The 20,338-nt window shown below is 38.6% G+C and overlaps 1 protein-coding gene across 1 annotated transcript in view; it reads right to left on the reverse strand.

Annotated features, from left to right (window-relative positions):
* Positions 1-20,338, reverse strand: part of Hmcn1 (hemicentin 1) — a 442,192-nt gene that overhangs the window by 267,232 nt on the left and 154,622 nt on the right.

Below are 20,338 nucleotides of genomic sequence, written 5' to 3' on the forward strand. Positions count from 1 at the left end.
AGACGGATGTAGGTTTCCTCACTTCCGGCTCAGGGCTCGGCTGGGTAAAGCCCCGACTCTGAGGCTCTTTCCTGTGCTGATGTGAAGCTTAGCTCATCCTTCCCCTACCTCTGCGTGCTGTAGGCTCGCAGTAAAATGCTAGTTTAACCTGCGCTCCAAGCCCAACTTTTCCATCTTGGATTATTATTAACAATTAAACTTCCGGTTAAACACCATGAGATGAAACCCAGAGAGGCATTAAGATTGTCTTCTACATGTGAAGAAAAATAGAAAGAATCTGTCTTTCAAAAACATTTGTTCTGGATTTCATTCATTCTAGGCACATTTTTAAAAGAACTAATGGATTGCCAAGTGGAATCTGGACAGATTTAATATTTTAAATGGTATTAACGTAGTCTTGGTAGGTCGTACTATTCTACTTTTGGAAAAATAGTTTGTCTCAACAAAATAGCCTGGGGTTTTTTTTTTGTGATAAAATGAATAAATACCCCCCAAATAATGGGAAAGGCAACAAAAAATTAAAAACAAACAGAAAGAGAAAAAAGGAAAAAAATAGCAAAGTATTTCAGCTTCAAATCAAATCAAGGATCACATAGAACAATAGTCCTTAAAGATATATTACAAAATTAAATTCTAGAAAGGTGCAAACATGGCAAACATCCACTTCATCTAATTTTACAACAAACAATCTCCCCACTAGATAAATGGTGCATGTTTAGCTAAGTAGCAATGAACTGATGTTAACTCTCTGTCTTGGTCAAATTTATGTCATTTCCATACTTGCTATGCCCCTTTACTTCTTAGCATCACAGTCCTAAACACGACTGACTCCTGAGCAAATATTAAATTTTAAAATATTTAAAATGTTTTATTAAAAATTCAAAAAATATTAAATTTCAGTGCAAAGAGGCACAAGCTAAGTAACCAACCAACAAATACTGAACACTGTTTATATTTCCTATTAAAACATCCTTTTCCTTTTCTTTATTGTCTTTCTCCTAAAGAGTGTGGAAAAGGAGGAAACCAATTAGTATAGTTAACAGTATGACAGTTATGTTCACTGTAAAAATAAATGTGCATTAGTCAAAGTTCTCTCCCAGGTACTTTGTATTGATGGACATATGTTTATTATTTAGTAACAGCTTTTCTTTTCTGCACTGGTCTTTTTCTGCTTTTATTATATAGCATTTATTTTTTGATACATACTCCCGACATTGCTTCCGGGATAAAGATCACATATATCTCTCTGTGTATCTAAAACCAGGTGGCATGGGACAAAAATCCTAAAGGCAGCTTGTGTGCTAATGGTTAAGAGATCCATTGTAATGATGTCAAAAATCACGTCTTCTCTTTGTTTGCTTATAGATATAATGTCTCAGCTATCCCCACTGGTATTGAACTCACTACAGAATTAAGGCTCTGCATAACCCCCAACCGTTCAGCTTCCACTTGCAAAATGATTGGATTATAGACACACTGCCACTACTGCAGACTTAAGCAAGAGAATGCAGGAGGAAACCACGAATGCTTGTTGAACTATGGAAGCTCCATCACACCACTCTCAAATAACCGACACTAGAATAATATTAGTTTGTTCCTCCCTGTGGTGATTTGAATAGATATGGCTCCCATAGACTCATGTGCCTGAATGCTTGACCATAGGGAGTGGCACTATTAAGAGAGGCCTCTGAGGTCTCATATATGTTCAGGCCACGCCCAGTGACCTGGTGCCATTCTGCTGACTGCAGATCAACTCTCACCTCCTCCAGCCCCTCGTCTACCTGCACACTGCCATGCGTCCCACCATGATGATGATGGATTGAACCTCTGAAACTGTAAGCCAGCCCCAAGTAAATACTGTCCTTTATAAGATTTGCCTGGTCATGGTGTCTCAGCACAGCAATAGAAACCCTTAAACATTCCCCAAATAAATATTACTTTCTGGTGATGCATGTCAACAAAAAAAAGTCATAGACAGATAAAACAATCAATGAACGACAAGTGATTTATGTAAAAGAGGGGAAGAGCAAATCCATAGTAGGTATCAGGAAGGTTGTGACCAAATGTACAAGAACACTCCAGATAGGCAGCAAACAGGAGTGACTCCCTCCGTCTAGGGAAGTGTTCAGATGTATGATGAGCTGAAGACCCAAGGCAGCGCACACCAGAGGTGCTGTCTATCCATGTTGACTGCAGCACTGTTTGCTATAACCAAGATGAATGAAGAAAGAAAATGTGGCACCCCTACCAAATGAAGTTTAAAAAAATAAATAAATACAATCATCTCACGTGCAAGGAAATGGATGGAAGTGGAAGATTTATTGTGTAAAGAAAGATCAGCCAAACTCAAAGAGAAATATTACATGCTTCCATAAAGGCTAGCTAGTTTTATGTATATACATGTAACACAGACAGACAGACAGACAGACACACACACACACACATGAACACACAACTTGAAAATGGACTATGCATGTGATAAATATATCTAATGATATATGGAAATGGGAAGAAATGATAATGATAATGAAGGACAGAAAGACAAATATTGCGTTTTCTTATATGTAGATTCTAGACTTAAATACACACATCCGTGCATATATGACAGAAAAGCAGAAAGGAGGCATGAGAAGGGAACAGTGAGTGAGGAAATGAGAGAAACAGGAGACAAATTGCAACCGTGTGTGTGTGTGTGTGTGTGTGTGTGTGTGTGCATTCATGTTGAGTAATTAAACCATGTATCTGTTACAGAGAGAAGTACACACACACACACACACACACACACACAAACACAGATGATATATAGATAAGATAGATGATAGATAGATAGATAGATAGATAGATAGATAGATAGATAGACAGACAGACCGACCACAGAAGTCATTAAGTTGTGCACTTAATAAAACTGTCAAAGAAGAATAATAATGGAATCATCTCATAAATATGGTTCCATAAACCAGACTAAGACCTTTGGAATTCTTCACAAAGCTCCTCTTGAAAATTACTAACATGCTGAAAGAGTGAAAGTGATGCATTTCAAAGAAAACTGTCATGCCATCATGAACAAGTTCAAAAGAACATGTGTTCCATAAATCAAGTGATAGATATATTTCCTTCAAGTTTAACCTTATAGAGCACCTGAGTTTCCTATATGTATACCAACACAACTTTGCAAAGAAGCAGGTACTATTATTTAAAGAGCTTTTTGTAATCATTCATGATTGAATATGAAGGTATGACTGGTCCTTTTCATCAAATTTCCCCACATGACAACAGAAACCAGGCCAACTGTAACTAATATTTGACATTTCTAAAACATATGAGGTAATAATCAGCATTGACATTTTTATGAAAACAGCTTTAAAGATTTGCTTTTTTTCAGAAAACACAAAGAACTAATTTAGTGTCTGAGAAAGCAATCAATAAATTTAGGCAATAATAAAAACTTATTTACAGTCTGAGAAGGGAGGAAGGAGAGAAATTAAGCAAACCAACAGAATATCTATTCTTCAAGAAAGACCAGCATGGTCATGGCAGGTTCTCAGGTAAAAGGTGGGTAAGGCTTAGGAAGCAAGTACCACTATCAGGCCATCACATCTAGCAGGGACACAGGAAAATGAAGGAATCCACATACAGTACTGGGGAGATTACAAGTTAGTGCATCCCCTACAGATATCAGTACAGGAATTCTTTTTTTAAATCCTAAGAAATAAAACCACCATATGATCTAGCTACCATATGACTCACTCTAAGTATATATCTGAAATAAATCTAAATAAGAATATCACAGGGATTCCTGTACTTCAATGCTCATTACAGCCCTGTTCAACATTACGATACTATATGACTGACCCACTGTAGTTATATCTGAAGTAAATCTAACTGAGCATATCACAAGGATTCCTGGAATTCTATGTCCGTTACAGCACTGCTCAGCATGACTATGCTGAATAACATGCCTATACACTATCATCAGATGAATGGATAAAGACAACATGGCACTCATACACACTGGAATCTTCTCCAGCTGGCAAAAAAAAAAAAAAAAGTGAAGCCATGACTTTGACAGGGAAATGAGTGGAATTGGAGGTCATTAAATCAAGTGAAGCAAGTCAGATTGCTAAAGATAAACATTGTGCTTTTCTCATCGATGCATAGAATCAAGAGTTGAAAAGAAAGAGTCTGTAAGACTATTTGTGTGGGAGGAAGGGCACCAGTAGGAGAGTGAAGTAAGAGAAGATAGGAAGGGGAATGAGAGATGAGTGACATATGTAAAATATATTCTCATAAGACATTTGAGCAGAAGCACCGGCATTGAAGAAGAGAGAGAGCGGTGGGAAGTGAACACGGAAACGAGACGGTGCTGGGATGGTGAATCTGATCACAGAATGACAACCCTTTATTTAATACCCCAATTGTAAGAAATATTTTTAAGGAAGTACAAAACAAAAAGAAGCAGCCAACATCTCCGGGTAAATAATGAAGTGCTTTTATTGAGTAGAGACATAGTGAATTTATTTCCATGCATACCCTTCAGTAAGTTATCAATCTATCTCTGTGTTGCTTCCAAAATTACATCTCTCCTTCAAATACAATGTAGCGAGGTTATACATTACTGGAAACCTATCCAAGTCCTAAGCATTCTTGAGAGAATGACCGCCTTCCTAAAAGCAGATGTATTTTTCTTAGGGCAAGTGCGTTCAGAGGCTGCAGAACATAAGCTGGTGTTAGACACATTTAATATCACTTTCAATTCATCAGCACAACATTTATGGGATTTTCACAAAGAGATTATCCTGTATCATAACAATACTTCTTGGGAAAGACATAATGCAGACTCCACCAGGAGCCTCGGATCACTCTGTTATCCACTACTAAGAAAAATCTAATTGAAAACAGCTGCAGCTCCAGTTATGAAGAAATGCAGATACTATCAACATGGACAGAAACGTATCCATGCGAGCTGCAGAATGCGCCCTGAGGTCTCTGGCTTCTCAGGTTGCCAGACATAGAGCGAAAACCTCACTAATTGTCTGACTGTGGAGAACATTCTCCTGAGGTTAGGAATGATCTATTATAACGACAAAAGAGATGAAATAGAATGAAGTGAGAGTCTCTGGGTTGTGCGTTGCTATCAACACAGTACTTTTTAAGCCACCAGGGAACCATCGATAGCATTTTAAAGCTTTTAATGTAGAAGTTGTTCTCTAGTTATTCCTAGCAATTTATATGTACAATGGGCCTTGGAGACAGACTGACGAATCCAGCTCCTTAATTTGATAGATGAGAAAAATCATATCTGAAGTGAGTTCTTGCGTTGTTTTAATCTACCCAGACTTATACTGGCTCAACAAGCCACATTTTTTTTTTTTTTACTTAAACTCCTTTGTGTTCATGAAGATGCTCTTGCAGTACAACCTATACAATGACTGATACTTAGCCTAAGTGCACACATTTATTTGATTCTGGAACAAGGCTCTGATGTTTCAAAGTGGTTACGTTTTGATGAAATACGCAGGGGAAATTTGAGCACATATTAATGAGCAGAACCTGAGAAGTTTTGTTAGGAACATGTTCTAGTGTGATGTTTCGAAACTGATAAAACATTAACAAGAGACAACTCATTGGAGGAAAGCATCTATTGGGATTATATTATAATTCCAAGTCTCGGCCCATCATGGAATGAAGTCAGAATAGGAACTCAAAGGCAGTAACATGGAGCAAGGCTGCCTGCTAGCCTACTCATTCTAGTCCTGTGCTTACCTGGCAGGTGCTGCCCATAGTGATCTGGAACCTCCCGCATCAATTAATAATTAACATAATCCCTGACAGACATGCTCGCCAGCCAATCTGTTCTGGGAAATTCTTGGAGAACTGTGAACCCTTAGTGTTGTGGTTTGCCCTGGAGTTATCTGTATTTTGATGCTAATCCCACTGCCCCAAGGACAGCTGCCTAGTCACATACTCAGGACTCAGGTGACTTCACCAGAAGCTTCTCCCCATTGAATTTGTAAAGTACAGTTGAGGGCAGGTACAGGATAGAAGGAGGCCTGTCATTGGATGAGAACGAAAGATGGGTGGGGGAAAAGTTTGAAGGAAGAGGAGGAGACAGAGAGAAGCCGTGGCGGAGAGATCGTGGAAGCTGACATTAAGATTCCACTCTGTGTATTTACAGGTTGTTATGAATGTTCTTGAGGGATGGATGTGTACCGGACTTTGTATGTTTAGGTGGGCAATTATGTCTTATCAATTGGGTCAAAGGTTATTGTGTTGTGTGTTCTTTCATGTGCAGATTTGAGAGTGTACGGTGGCTAGTCTGGGCCGCCACAGAGTTGGATGTGTGTTTCCGGCATGGAAGCCTGTCTCGGGAACTAGATAGGTAGGGAGGTGGCTGCCAGGCTCAGAGAGAGGCCTTCAGCAGTGTGATATGGGATAGAGCAGAGCGGGTGAGACGCTTTGCTGATTCAGACCAGATATCTAGCAGATATCTTGGGGGCACTGCGGTGTAGACCTAGTGGGGATAAAAGTCGGCGTTTTATTTTTTATATTTTTACAACAACAACTTTGTGATGTGCTACTGCTTAGCAGCAGGTGTATTTACAGTGCTGATGACGCGCAGACGCTCCCAAGAACTTTCTACTGATTTTCACAAGAGCCCTGGCACACAACTTCCGTGCACAATTGTCTCGATTTTAGAGATGAGGAAGCACTCTTTATCCTCGCCAAAGTTTGTAAGTCACAAAATTAGCAACAAAGCAACACATGCCTTTTGGTCCCAATGTTCTTGTCCTCCCTATTATGTTTAAAAACAGCAATTTTTGATTCTAAGACAATCGTTTTGATAAAATGCTGTACTACATAGCTGGTGAGCTTCACTGGCTCTCCTCAGACCTGGCTAACAGAGAGAGGCTTTTCTAGACCATCAGGAGAATCCTTTGGTCTGGTTTCAAGGTCATTATTGCCTTGTAGTATAACATCAAGCCCACAATTCCAATTTTTCTTCGAAGCCCCTAAACAGCTAGTGAACTTCCATGGGATAAGTAAATGCATCAAAGAGGCAATCAGAGACAGGTGCCTGAAGTGCAGGTAGAGGGACTGAGGCATATACTAATATTTAAGGCCATCAAGTCCTGCTTGCATTCACCTCCACCAGGGTGTACGTCATCCTCTGAACATACCCTTCAGAGAGCATTCAGGAACGGCTCAGAACAGAACTCTGGAGTAAGGTTCCTTTTATTCTGACCCTAGAAACTCGGGTTATGATTTATATTGCATATATGTGCCCCTAGACAGCAAATGCACTGCTCATGTCCCTAGGAATGCTCCCCAAGAATGCTAAGGCTGATTGCTTAAGTTGGATAAAATTGTCCAAATGCATGCTAAAGAGATCACTGTAGACGAGTGATTGATGAGCGGGCTTTATAAAGCGCCGCTAAGAGTCTGGGTAATTTGGTAATTTGAGAGTGCTACAGGAACAAATGTCACAGTGTAAGACCTTAGCGAGTCAATCAAAACATGTTATGTCTTCAAACCTTTTGAGAGGAACTTTTACAGATAATATCCAGTTGGATTACCCTTCATGTATTGAGCTCCCATCCAAAGGGGAACATTTTACAATGATCTTTACCGACAGTAAATGCCATGAACAAATGCATTTGTTGATTTAGTACAAATGGTGTTATATTTCTTTGTTTCTCTGTCTCTTTCTGTCTCTCTGTCTCTGTCTCTCTCTAGCTCACATACACAGATACACACACACACACACACACACACACACACACACACACAGAGAGAGAAACGGACAAACAGACAGAGAAAGATGGGGAAGAAATAATGTAAAGAAGTCTCATGGTACATCTAAAGTTGTATCCAGTTCACATAGGGTAGAGGACATTATTACTTCAAAGGTTGCCTGTTTAGCTTTAATTGTCAACATGACACAATAATCTAGGGTCATCTGGAAAAAGTGTCTCAATGAGAGCTCGACTGTGTAGATCAGGTTGGCCTCTGGGCACATCTGTGGGATGACTAATTGTCTTGATTACGTATTGCTGTGGGAAGACCTGGAAAACGATGGGCAGCACCATTCCCTGAGCTCGGGGATGTAAGAGTGGAGAAGGTGAATTACTAGGCAAACGCGCATGCCAAGACTTCTCTCCGCTCTTGCCTATAGATGCGATACAATTGCTTTGAATCCACAGCACTCTGACTTTCTTCCCAAAGTTGTTGTTCACCAGGGACTTTTATCTCAGCAACAGTAATGAAGAGAGAACAAAGGCATCTACTCTGATAGCTCTTAGGAGAAGGACCATAGGAGAACTCAGAACGGGTGCTTCACTTGGGGGAATTTCATGATGCTTGAGTTATATTCTCAATAAAGTTCTTTTTATTTTAAAGAAACGTGGGCTCAGTGGAATTCTGAAGTTCACTTCAACTCAGTGACTACCTAAATCTTATGCAAAGTTGCCACACTTCCTGCGTGACAGAACCACATTAACGTGTAGCAGCTGACAAAACAGAAGTGCACTTCAGACATGCTTGGAGAGTGAAGTCATCCCCGCTAGTTATTTTAAACTATGGCAGTATATTTCACTAATTTATCTTCATAAAATTCCTGTGTCACAGGTTTTTGTAAGTTAGAGATGATAAAAGAAACTCAGCCTGCCAGAAAATACAGTTTATTTAAAATAATAAAATGCAGAAGATTGACTTTATCATATATATAATTTTTTTGCCCTTAAATCATTTTGTTTAGAATAGGCAGAGTTCAGACTTCAGCCACCCCATTTTCACTCTTGACTTTTTTTAAATTGATTTTAAATACAAAATTAGATACATATGCATACAGACAGGTGTGTGTGTGTGTGTGTGTGTGTGTGTGTGTGTTTCATACAACATACATATAATAATTAGGCTCTCATTACTGGATACCCTAAAATACCTAAAAGCAGGAAGAAATCCAGGCTCTCTATAAGAAATAAATAAATAAATAAATAAATAAATAAATAAATAAATAAATAAATATCCAGGTTCTCTATGAGTTATAAAGGAACACTTAGAGAGAATTTTTGAGGATTATTGAAGCTACAGATTCTATGCCCAGGCTGTTTCACCTTTGTTCATCTACACAGACACACAGACACACAGACACACACACACACACACACACACACACACACACACACACACACACAGAGAGAGAGAGAGAGAGAGAGAGAGAGAGAGAGAGATATGCCTTGTCAATTTGGGATTATTAACTGGATGCATGACTTCAGAGGCTGAAATTATATGCAGAATTGTACATATATGTGGACATGGTACACAGGAGGGTATTTTGAAAAGATAGGAAGGAATGTTTAAAAATAAATTACAGATGTACATCTCTTTTCAAGAGCCATGTGCTTTATGCAATCAAACTTGACTTCTTATTATAAAGGTATTTAAATACCTCACATAAAATAGGTGAGTGCGATGGGAAAGTTCTTGGCCATGGTTTGAAATCCGCTTCTTACTTTAGAAAGAAGGTTCAACTGATTAGATCTAATCGAAAGGGAAATTCATTCTTTAGAAGAAGATATAAATGCAATGACCTCAAAAGAGTAATCATGTTACTGAGGGATCAAGTTATCGAATCAAGACACATACTCCTCATTGGATTCTAGAATCTAAATCATAAATGGCTTATTTCTTTATGACCAGCCCGTAAATATCACTTACATACTAAGCTCCATTCTCAGAATGTGATAATACGTAACTCAGTATTTTTTATGCCCTGTCACATTTTCAGTAATATATTTCTAATGCAATTGGCAAACAACATAGAAATTCTATTCATATGACTAAAATTCACTGCATCAGACCACTGTAACATTGTAGACGTTCTATAGAACAAATGTAGTTCTCTGTGTGACCATTGTGTTTCATTTCTACCATTAAAAGAAATTTTAGATTCTACCAGAAAAATAAGCAAATAAAGGAAAGAAAGAGAAAGTAGAGAAAACCAATTATTTTATTTTGATCAATCTTAGAAATTTAAAGACAACAAAAGTGTTAGCATAATTTCGATTATACAGTTTTCCAATATTCTCTACTTAAGATGTCAATTCAGTTTGCTCTGATGTGTTTCCTGAGGTTAGAAAAAAACAGAGAGGAAATTATTTAGATGCTTTAAAACGTTAATAATGATTGATTAACTCAAATTCACAGCGGAAATGCTCTTATTAATGAGATGGAAAAGAACCTTATTAGTCAATAGACTATAATTCTTTCATCACTAATTAAGACCATACAGTGTAAAGAGACCATACTCTGTTGGCCGAGGCTCCCACATTAGACAGAGCCTGATTGGCACTGCAAACATTTGCTTTAATGACTTAATTGTTTCCAAGTTTCCAGGTTCATGTGCATGCACTCTGACTGGCACAGTCTTTGGATTATTTTTACATACACAAGTCACAGGAAAACACTGTTTTACAGATACTTCACATAAAAAAAAAAAGCTTTAATATGGCTCTGTTATGACGGGTGTTGATTTTAAAAAGAAGTTATTAAAAAAAACTCACAATCTCTATGTATCTAATTATATTTAATAATTATTTTAAGTAATAAATAATAAAAAATTAAAATAAGATAATGCCATAATTTTTAGCTATTGATTTTTTCCTGTGAGTGGTAAATTAATTCACTCTTATTTACAACTCAAAAACTAAAATACCCCGAATACAAAATTAACATTCATGTCTGTCAGTGTCGGATAAGAAATAAAATGTAACCTTGCATTCCAAAAATTAGTAAGTAAGTAAGTGAAATTTCTAAATGAGCCCTTAAGAATGAATAACTTCCTAGAAGCCAAGGACCTTTAGAAAAATCTACATTCAGGGAGGGAACAAAAAGAAAAAGAAAAAGAAAAGGAAAAAGAAAAAGAAAAAGAAAAAGAAAAATCTACATTCAAATGCCACCCAGTAGAGTATCCAATACATGTGCAATGTGACTAGTTGGAGGACTTTAAAGGTCCAGCTTTTGCTGGTTCTGTGAGGCATTAATAAAAGAAGAACCTGTGTTTTGGGCGTCTAGAAGAGAAGCCATCACCACAGATACCATCATCAGGAAACTCTATAGAGAATGAAAAAAAAAAAAAAAATACAACAACACAGCGCTTTAAAGAATCTGGCAGCAGGCCCGGCAATCTTACTAACCCTTTCCAGATTCCCTCTAATCTTAGAAAGGACCTTCAATTCATGTAACAATCTAAATGTTAGTGGTAACATTAGCACTACTATAGGTGATTATTCAGCGGCTGCCAAACATCTTTAGCAAATTACAGAAACCTTATTGCTTCCCACGTCTAAACTGTCATTTCAGAGAGAGCCATGGAAAACAACACCGGTAAACTTAGAAGTCCTGAGGGGGAAAGAGAAGGTAAGAGTCGGACTCCATAGCTTAGAATTAAAGAAAAGCAATGGGTCAAATCAGAAACCAGACCAATCAGCACACAAAACTCTGTTCTATATGTATGAACAAGAAGAGGTTTAGAACAATATGAAACAGATGGAGGAGAACGTTCTGAAGAGGCCTGGGAAGAGGAGAGAAAAGAAAAAGCATTCAAATCCTTGCCTAGTAGGGACTTTAGAATCAACATTATTTCTGCTTGTTTTAAAAATAATTACCAGAGCACATGAATAAGATACAGTCATTTTAAGCCTATGCTAAATATACACAGATGATGCTTCTTGCTATTTACAAATCTATAACCAATACGAAACATCTCTTAGCATGTTTGACCTGAAGCTAGGGTAACACATCGTGGTGGCTAATCTTCATTGTCAACTTGACTGGATTTAGAAAATACCTCTAAGTATGTCTACAAAGGTGATTCCAGAGAGGTTTAAGAAACCAAGGTCTAGTCTACACCTGGGCAGCAAGCACCATTCAAGGCACTGGAATCTTGAGCTGAATAAAAGGACAAAAATGAGTTGAGCCCAGCATCCACGGTGATCTGCTTCCTGGCTGCATACATAATGTGACCAACTGGCTCAAATGATGCTGTGACTTTCCTGCCATATAGTGTGTATCCTCAAGTTGTGAACCAAAATAAACCCTTCCTTCCTAAAGTTGGTTCTGTTGATTATTTTGTCACAGAAAAGTAAGTAAAACATACACTCTTTCTAATTTGCTCTTAGTAAGTGATATTTGTGAGCAGTGGGTAGTAATAGAGACCGTAATGAAAAGAAGGTAGATAACACAATAGAAATGTCTCACCAAATGTCTCTAATTCAGGGAAGGCCTAGAGTGTGTAGAACCCAAATTTAGGAGTAGATACAACAACAGTTACCTTAAATGAGAAAATAGTCCACACATACTTCAAGTTTTTAATAGCTAACAAATATTGCAAATTTTACTACGCCCATAAAGTGATTAGCCATTTTGATATTATTATCTTATGAACATCTGGCAAAAGATATTTTCTCTGTATTTTTGGGATGTATACTCTTTAAGTACCTATGAGGCAAAAAAGAATGTAATTCTTTCTATTTAAAAAATAAAAGTCGGGGCTGGAAAGATGGCTCAGTGGTTAAGAGCACTGACTGTTCTTCCAAGGTCCTGAGTTCAAATCCCAGCAACCACATGGTGGCTCACAACCATCTGTAATGAGATCTGATGCCCTCTTCTGCTGTGTCTGAAGGCAGCTACAGTGCACTCATATACAATAAATAAAATCTTAAAAAAATTTTAAAAAATAAGTCAGTCTTTAATATTAAAATTCTTACCTGAAATGCACTGAAATATTAAAACTCATGTGCACTGAACTTATCATTTGTAACATAGCTTAAAAATATAATCAAAAAAATTAGCCATCATTATCTCAGTGCTGATGGATACAATAGGCATGCTGATACAGTGTCAATAATTAGCAGCACTTTAAATGCTTTACTTTTGGGAAACTACCTCAGTCTTAAAAGTACAGGATCTCACAATGATTCTATCTTCTTCTGGGTGGTAGGGAATGATTCACCTACTTAGTGGGTGTGGCACTGTGGGATTCTGGGGATGATCTGGAAACAACTGAAGGATTAGAAAGTGCACTTCAGTTCCAGAGGGTGGTAAGCCTGGGAGTAGATTGTCTGGAAGCTGTCAACAGCCATTGCATAGGCATTGCTAGGCATAACAAGAGGTGAAACTGAGGCCAGAATGGTTCCTCAGAGAGAACTTCCTATTCAAAGAAAGAATTACACTGGTGAAGGGACGTGCATCTAGTGGCCTTCGTGTTAGCCTCTTATTTGGTAGGTCAATTAGATAAAATAGGGAAAGAGATGGAGATGTTAGCTTACCGGGTTTTCATTGGCCAGGAGCTAAGAGAAAAGGATTAAGAATGAGTGCTTTTGCTTGGGTCTGTTGAGAAGATTTCGGCCTTGCTGTGCATCTATGACAATCTGGCTTCCAGCAGTTTCACGAGTGACTTGGGAGAGAAAGGAGAACATGGTCCTCCAGGAAGAGGTCCTAAAGGTTTGCCTGGAGCTATCAGTTTCCCAGGTGATCCAGGCCCTGCCAGCTATGGGAAAACTGGTCAAGATGGAGAGCAAGGTCCCCCCAGGAGTGGCAGGAATTCCTGGCATGCCTGGACCCCCAGGTCCTCCAGGCCCTCCTAGTTTCTGTGAGCCAGCCTCTTGTACCCTTCAGGCAGGTCAAAGAGCATGTAGCAAAGGGCTTGACAAGTGAAAGCCTTCGTGTTCTAGACTCCCTACACACACCGTGCCTGGTAGAGGAGCATGTGGGAGAACAATATATCCAACAGTGGAGCAACGACTAAAAGGTTTCACCTCAGACATCACAACGCAAGCGCTACATGACAATCAGATTTAGAAGAACTGGTGCTATTCAGTAAGTCTTCTTCCTTCAAGAGAGTCATCAGACAAAAATCAAATTCAATTTCTCTTTAGGCAAATTTATAAATCCCCCTCCCCGGGTTTTGAATTTCAGTGTGCTATGAATGAATATACGCTGTATTGTGGGCCACTGTGCCAACAACAACAGCAACAGCAGCAGCAGCAGCAAACTGTTCAGCTTACCTCAAAAAAAAAAAAATGAGTGCTTTTTAATATGAACCCCTCAGAATCCCAAATCATGGAACATGTGAGAGGACGTGAGACAAAGACAAAGAAGGAGAAGAAGATGGTAGACGATGTGTCTCAGTTCAAACATTAACGCAGCAGAATTGAAAATCTATAATTTCAGATGCAGAGTGGGGTCTTCATAGCAAGAACCATGGTAGTCAGACATGATAATCTGCGTCTAAACCACTCAAGTTAAGAAAGACTTAAAATAGAGATGAAACTCTCACAGCCTGTCTTGTGAGACTGTAGGACATGAGGGCAGAGGGATCCATGTAAATGCCATGGAAGCAGAGAATTGAGTAATAGAATTGCCAATTCCTTCTTGAGGCGAAGGCTGGATATGCTGGGGACATAAGAAGTAAATCAGTCTGTGGTGGACTGGTTCAGAGGAGCCATTAGGGACAGTCGACTATCAACAGGTGAGTTTCCACATGAATATTACTAACTGAAAGGTGACCAAAGAGGGGCAGACAAAATGGAGAGAAGCAGGCGTAACATAGACAGTGCTTCGTAGCCACCTCACTGGGTTAGGGAGAATTCTGTTCACCAGGGAGTTAATAAGGAGGTTGGTTTAACAAAAACCTCAGAAGGACTCATTTCGGCAGCTCTCTGTGAGCTCACAGGCATGCTGTCTGTCAGATTGGTGAGACTTTGGTTGATCTGACTTGGATAAACACATATACTGGATCTGGTATGCAAATCAGATCCATAAAGTGCTCAATCAATCTTGCAGAACGAGCAAATCAGAAAAACAAGAAAAGAAAAATTCAGCCCAGCTTAAAGGTGACTATGGCAATATTTGTGTTAAGCCAGAGCAGCTAGGAAAGAAAATAACAGAGAGCTAAATGCTGTGCAGGTGGATATCCACAAGGCTCTCAGTCCTGAGCAGCAGTTCATGGTGCAGACACGTGATAAAATAATGCTGATAAGAAAAAGATCAAATTTGACTGAGGGTTAGGCAATGATGACCCAGAGTATATGATATAAAGTATAACGGGGTAGGATGGTTCACTCAAGCACAGGTCTGTTCATCAGGTAAATGTGACTGACTGAAAGACAAGGACTGCAGTGTTGGGTAGCCTGAAGGATCTGTCTACAGCAATAGACACAGTAGCCTAAAAGTTTGGGGGGTTGAGGCATACCAAGTAGTACAAGCCAGCCCTACTGGAACTATCAAGAATGGGAAATGTTCGATAGCTCTGTGGCAGTAATGCCCTAAAATGGGGACACTGGATGGCTCATGGGAAATGTGTGTGGATCGTAGAAATATAATAAGGTAGTGTCCCGCATGCATTTCATTGAATCTAATATTGCTTTTTTGATAAAAACAATTAATGAGTCATGAGATCTTTTTATAGAGTATTAGACTTTGCTGATGCTTCTTTTAAAGCATCCTCTTAGCACTCTAGAGACAGTGCTGTGGACAATTTGTGATTAAGGATTTTTTCACATTCCTTTCATAAGCTAAAAGCTACAGTTTGTTGCTTATGCATAGGGACTACAAAAGCATGTACAAAAGTATGCTAGAAGCAGGACTCACTGAGACCCAGAACATCTGTCCGTGTTCCCACAGCTAGGACCCATCTTCTATGATGAGGTTTGATGGGGTTTTATTCTAGTTAAAAGAACACATCTCCTCCTCCTTCGGTTGGCATTGCTACTTTTGCATTCGTCAAGTTTCCTCCCCAGATCACAAACAGGGCTCTGTTCCCTGACTCTCACAGTGATGAAGTGAATCACTGAGGCCTTCCCTCAGGGTCCTACTCATTCTTCCCATGACTGCTTAAGTAACTGACCTTGGTGAATCTACTGCCCTAGATCATCAAGAAGTAGGAATCCAGCTCAGGTATGGCCTTGTTTCTTTGACTTGTTTGGGTTCAACTAACTTTAAGCACATCAGGTTTCGCCCCACCACATTCTGTTTGCCTTGCTATATACACTGATGGAAATCCCCTCTGGGGCGCCTCACCATCCTCAGCATTACTGCCTATGATTGGGTGCCCAAACAACCTAAAATAATTTGAGAGATCTAAACCCCACTAATGTGTAATTCCATTCTGACACTGATAATACTATTATGACCTCCATGAAAAAAATACACTTTTCCCCTTTATTTTATGGGATTATCTGGAAAAATAGGTAGAATGGATTGATGATGATTGATGAAAAAATACTTAGAAAGAGGAAGAGTGAATGAAATACGTCAGAATGGGTTAAGAATCAAGAGGAGGGCCTTCTCTCTTACAAAGCAGACAGAATTTATGAAAGAATCTCTACACTAAAAAGTATCTTTCAAGATCGTAGAAAATATAATATTTTAAGACAAAGTATTGGAGCACACATAAATACTAGTTTTTCTAATAGTTGATAAAAGTATGTGTCACTTGAGTATATTGACAGGCACAGAAGATAATTAACACTGTTTTGTTTGTTTTGTTTTCTTTTGTTTTGTTTTTTTCCAGAAAGGTGACTGATGAAGCACATTTGGAACTAAGTAGTGAAGAATTAGCAGTCTAATGGACAAACAGAGGAAGAGGATTTAGAGGAGAAGGAATGAAAAGTTCCAAGGCCATGAAAATATAATGCAGATGATCTGAAGACTCTAAAGAGTCCATGGTAGGTATGCATGTGAAAGTGGTAAGGGGCAAAGGTAGAAAGAGTTTGGGAGAATATGAGAAATAAAAGAGCTTATCCTAAAAAACTATGGAAGTCGCTAAAGGATTTTAGAAACAGAATGTTTCATTTAAGTTTGTGGAAAAGAACAGGAAACAGATTCTAAAGGTAGCTTGTAGTAAAGTTGTCAGGTAGCAATTTAATATATAATATAAAAGAGAGAGTAAATTCTAGAATAACTCAGGCTTCTAGATTGAAAACCAAAATCATTGGTGATACCATTCAATTGTGACCAGAAATGCTAACATAAAGTAATGTCAAGAGTACCTGACCCAGTACTTTTTTTTTTTTTTTCGAGCTGGACCGAACCCAGGGCCTTTATGCGTTTGCTAGGCAAGCGCCTACCACTGAGCTAAATCCCCAACCCCCCTGACCCAGTACTTTGAAGAGCTCAAAACCTTGGAAGTTTAAAGGTAAAGGAGAAACTAAGACAATCTAAGTATATAATTGAGATTTACTGCAATGACAATATATGCTACTTATTATAAGTGATCACAGTGCAGTTGAAATGTAATCTATAAGAGAATATAAATGATAATAAACAAATTAAGATACAAGAAAAGTTTAATCAGTTTCATGTTCAACTAGTACATGAATTCATATCAGAATAATAAGGAGAATGTAAGTTTCCCTATAAGATAACACTATGACTTTGACCAATACTTTGAGGATAAGTTCCTTGACTCCTTCTATTTCTGCACCCAATGAAATGATTCCTAATAATACCCTGCTATATTCATAGACTGGAGCCTGGCAAAGTCATCATCAGAGAGGCTTCATCCAGTAACTAATGGGAGCAGATGCAGAGACCCACAGCCAAACAGTAGACAGAGCTCAGATAGTCCTGTGGAAAAGGGAGAGGAAGAATTATAGGAGGCAGAGGGGGTCAAAGACATCACCAAAAAATGGCCCACAGAAGCAACTATGCAGAGCTTACAGAGACAGAACCAACAATCAGGGAGCCTCTATGGGTCTGACCCTTGTCATCTGAATATATGTTATGGTTGTATAGCCCAGTGTTCTTGTAGGACTCCTAGCACTGGGAGTGGGGGTTGTCTTTGATCTTTTGCCTGCTTTTGGAGCCCTATCCTCCTACTGGGTTCCATCCTCCAACTATGGTATGAGATGTGCCTAGTCTTATTGCAACTTGATATGTCATGTTTGGTTGATATCCCTGAGAAGCTTGCCATTTTCTGAAGAAAAACTGAGGAGTGGATCTTGGAGAGAGGGGAGGTGGAGGAAGGGGAATTCGAAGAGAGGAGAAAGGAGCAGCTGTGGTCAGGATGTAATATATGAGAAAAGAATAAATTTTTGTAGAAAAATGATTAAAATGTATCATAACAATAATATGCCATGTAAAACAAGAAAGTAAACAATCAAATAAGAAGCAAACTTCCTGCAATACCTGCAGAAAACAGCTCTAGTTTGTTTTCATTCCATATACCTGTGTGCGTGTGTGCATATGTATATATTTATGTGTGAGCTGACACATAGATTTACAAAGCACATACATTTTAAAGCTTTCTTATTTATAAATGCATTTTTTAACACTCAGTACTTACATATTTAGGAGACATTTGGGGATGCAAAAGAAATTAGATAAAGTTCATTTTCTGAAGTATGTTTAAATGAGACTATTAAAATACACTCAACATTGGCATTAGAAGGATAACCAAATGCCATGTACTATAATTTACGTTAAGCAATACTCAGTCTACCAAGGAGAAAGGTGAAGCTTAGGTAGGTGCTCTTCACCTGGGCACAATGGAAGGAAGGTCTTCCAAGAGCTCATTCACAAAGACAGCCCTAACACGCAATTCATCACTGATTGCGAGAGCTGCATTTAGGAATTCCCAGACCACAATAGAAGTGGCTGGAAGTTCTCACGGTCCCATAAACCTGCTGCACTCCTCCCTTGGTTCATTTCCTGAGGCGTTGTTTTGTAAAAGGCGCATTGCAATAGAAAGGAATAAATCTTTATTATTCCTAAGCCATAATTAATTTTTATTGTAATTGCCCATATAGTCTGGACAAACATCTGAAATTTAATAGACTGATGTCATCCTCTTTGATTTTATAGCAATTAAAAAAGTATAGCTTCATGATTCAGTAAGAAAGCAAATGCCTTGGCCTAACCTTGAGGGAGACAAAATATTGGCAGGAAAAATGACCACACTGTTTCTCTCAGCAACCACAGGGGAGAGAAGGAGAATTAGAGGCTAATTATCTACTTTAAGTTCACAGAAGGTCTTGGAGCCCATGAGAAAACAATCAGAACTATTAATACACTAGAGACTTAGCATGCAGATTTCGAACCCTTTCACTTGCAACACGTATTCACAATAGGCAGGAGTGGGATTTAAATGTTTGATTTTTTCACTTTATAAACCCAATGAACAAGGCCGGTGCTATCCCAAAGTGTGCAAACACAGTAACTGAGCTTACTCCAAAGCAGCTACCAGGAAAATATAAGTGGAAGCATCCCCAGTTCACAGGCATTAGCATAACTTAATCTACAACTCAAGAGTTAGGTAACTCCAGGGACTAAATAGAAGGACGACGGGTGGAGCTCACAAAGACAGGCATTCCAGCTAGATGTCAACAGGAAAGTATCGCCAGAAACAGCCTAATCGCCAGTGTCAAGAAAATCACTCATGGTGACCGTTGCTAATTGGATTCTACATTTTCATGTGAATCTACAGCTAAGTCTGAAAGGCTTATATTCCATAATTGTCACCACATGCTGAAAGAATAAATCCACATTATTTCTGGTCGTATTTTTTTCTGTATATACAATAAAAAAGAAAGAAAGAAAAACTCACGTGTGGTTAAATTAAAACTAATGACCAACATTAGCCCGAATGACTGAAGTATCAGACAGAAAACACCAAGGACAGTGTAGAGCAGTGGTTTTCCACCATCCTGACACTGTGACCCTTAATACAACTCCTCGCATTGTAGGGATTCCCAACCACAAAACTATTTTTGTTGCTACTTTATAATTGTAATTTTGCTACTGTAATGAATTGTAATGTAAATGTCTGATAGCAGGATATCAAATAGGTGACTCCCCCAAGGGGGTCAATCACCCACAGGTTGAGAATTGCTGTTGTAAAGAACAGCCAAAACTCACAGACTACTGATAGGGTTGAAAACAACTTTGGAAAAGTGAGGTGGCATCTTCTAGATGTAATAAATTAGACTCTTGCTCCCACTCACAGACCTGTAACCAAGATAAGTTAGGATATACATCTGACAAGGGACATGTCCTAGCATGAGCAAGAGCAGAGCACGTATGATCAATCAAACTGGGTGTTACTCAAATGTTCACCAACAGTGGAGAAACAGATTGTGGTATACATTCATACAACGGAATAGTTAGTATACATCAACAAGAACTGACCCATGACTATGTGGAAGATTGTAGGAAAACCTCACAAATAGAATTTGGACAAAAACCAGACACTTAAAATGCACAGATTTGGACAATTTCACTTATACACAGAGCAAAGCATAACAAATTAATCTATGTTTTTAAAACCACAAAAGAGCAA

Source organism: Rattus rattus, chromosome 10 (assembly GCF_011064425.1).
Source record: "Rattus rattus isolate New Zealand chromosome 10, Rrattus_CSIRO_v1, whole genome shotgun sequence".
NCBI lineage: Eukaryota > Metazoa > Chordata > Mammalia > Rodentia > Muridae > Rattus > Rattus rattus.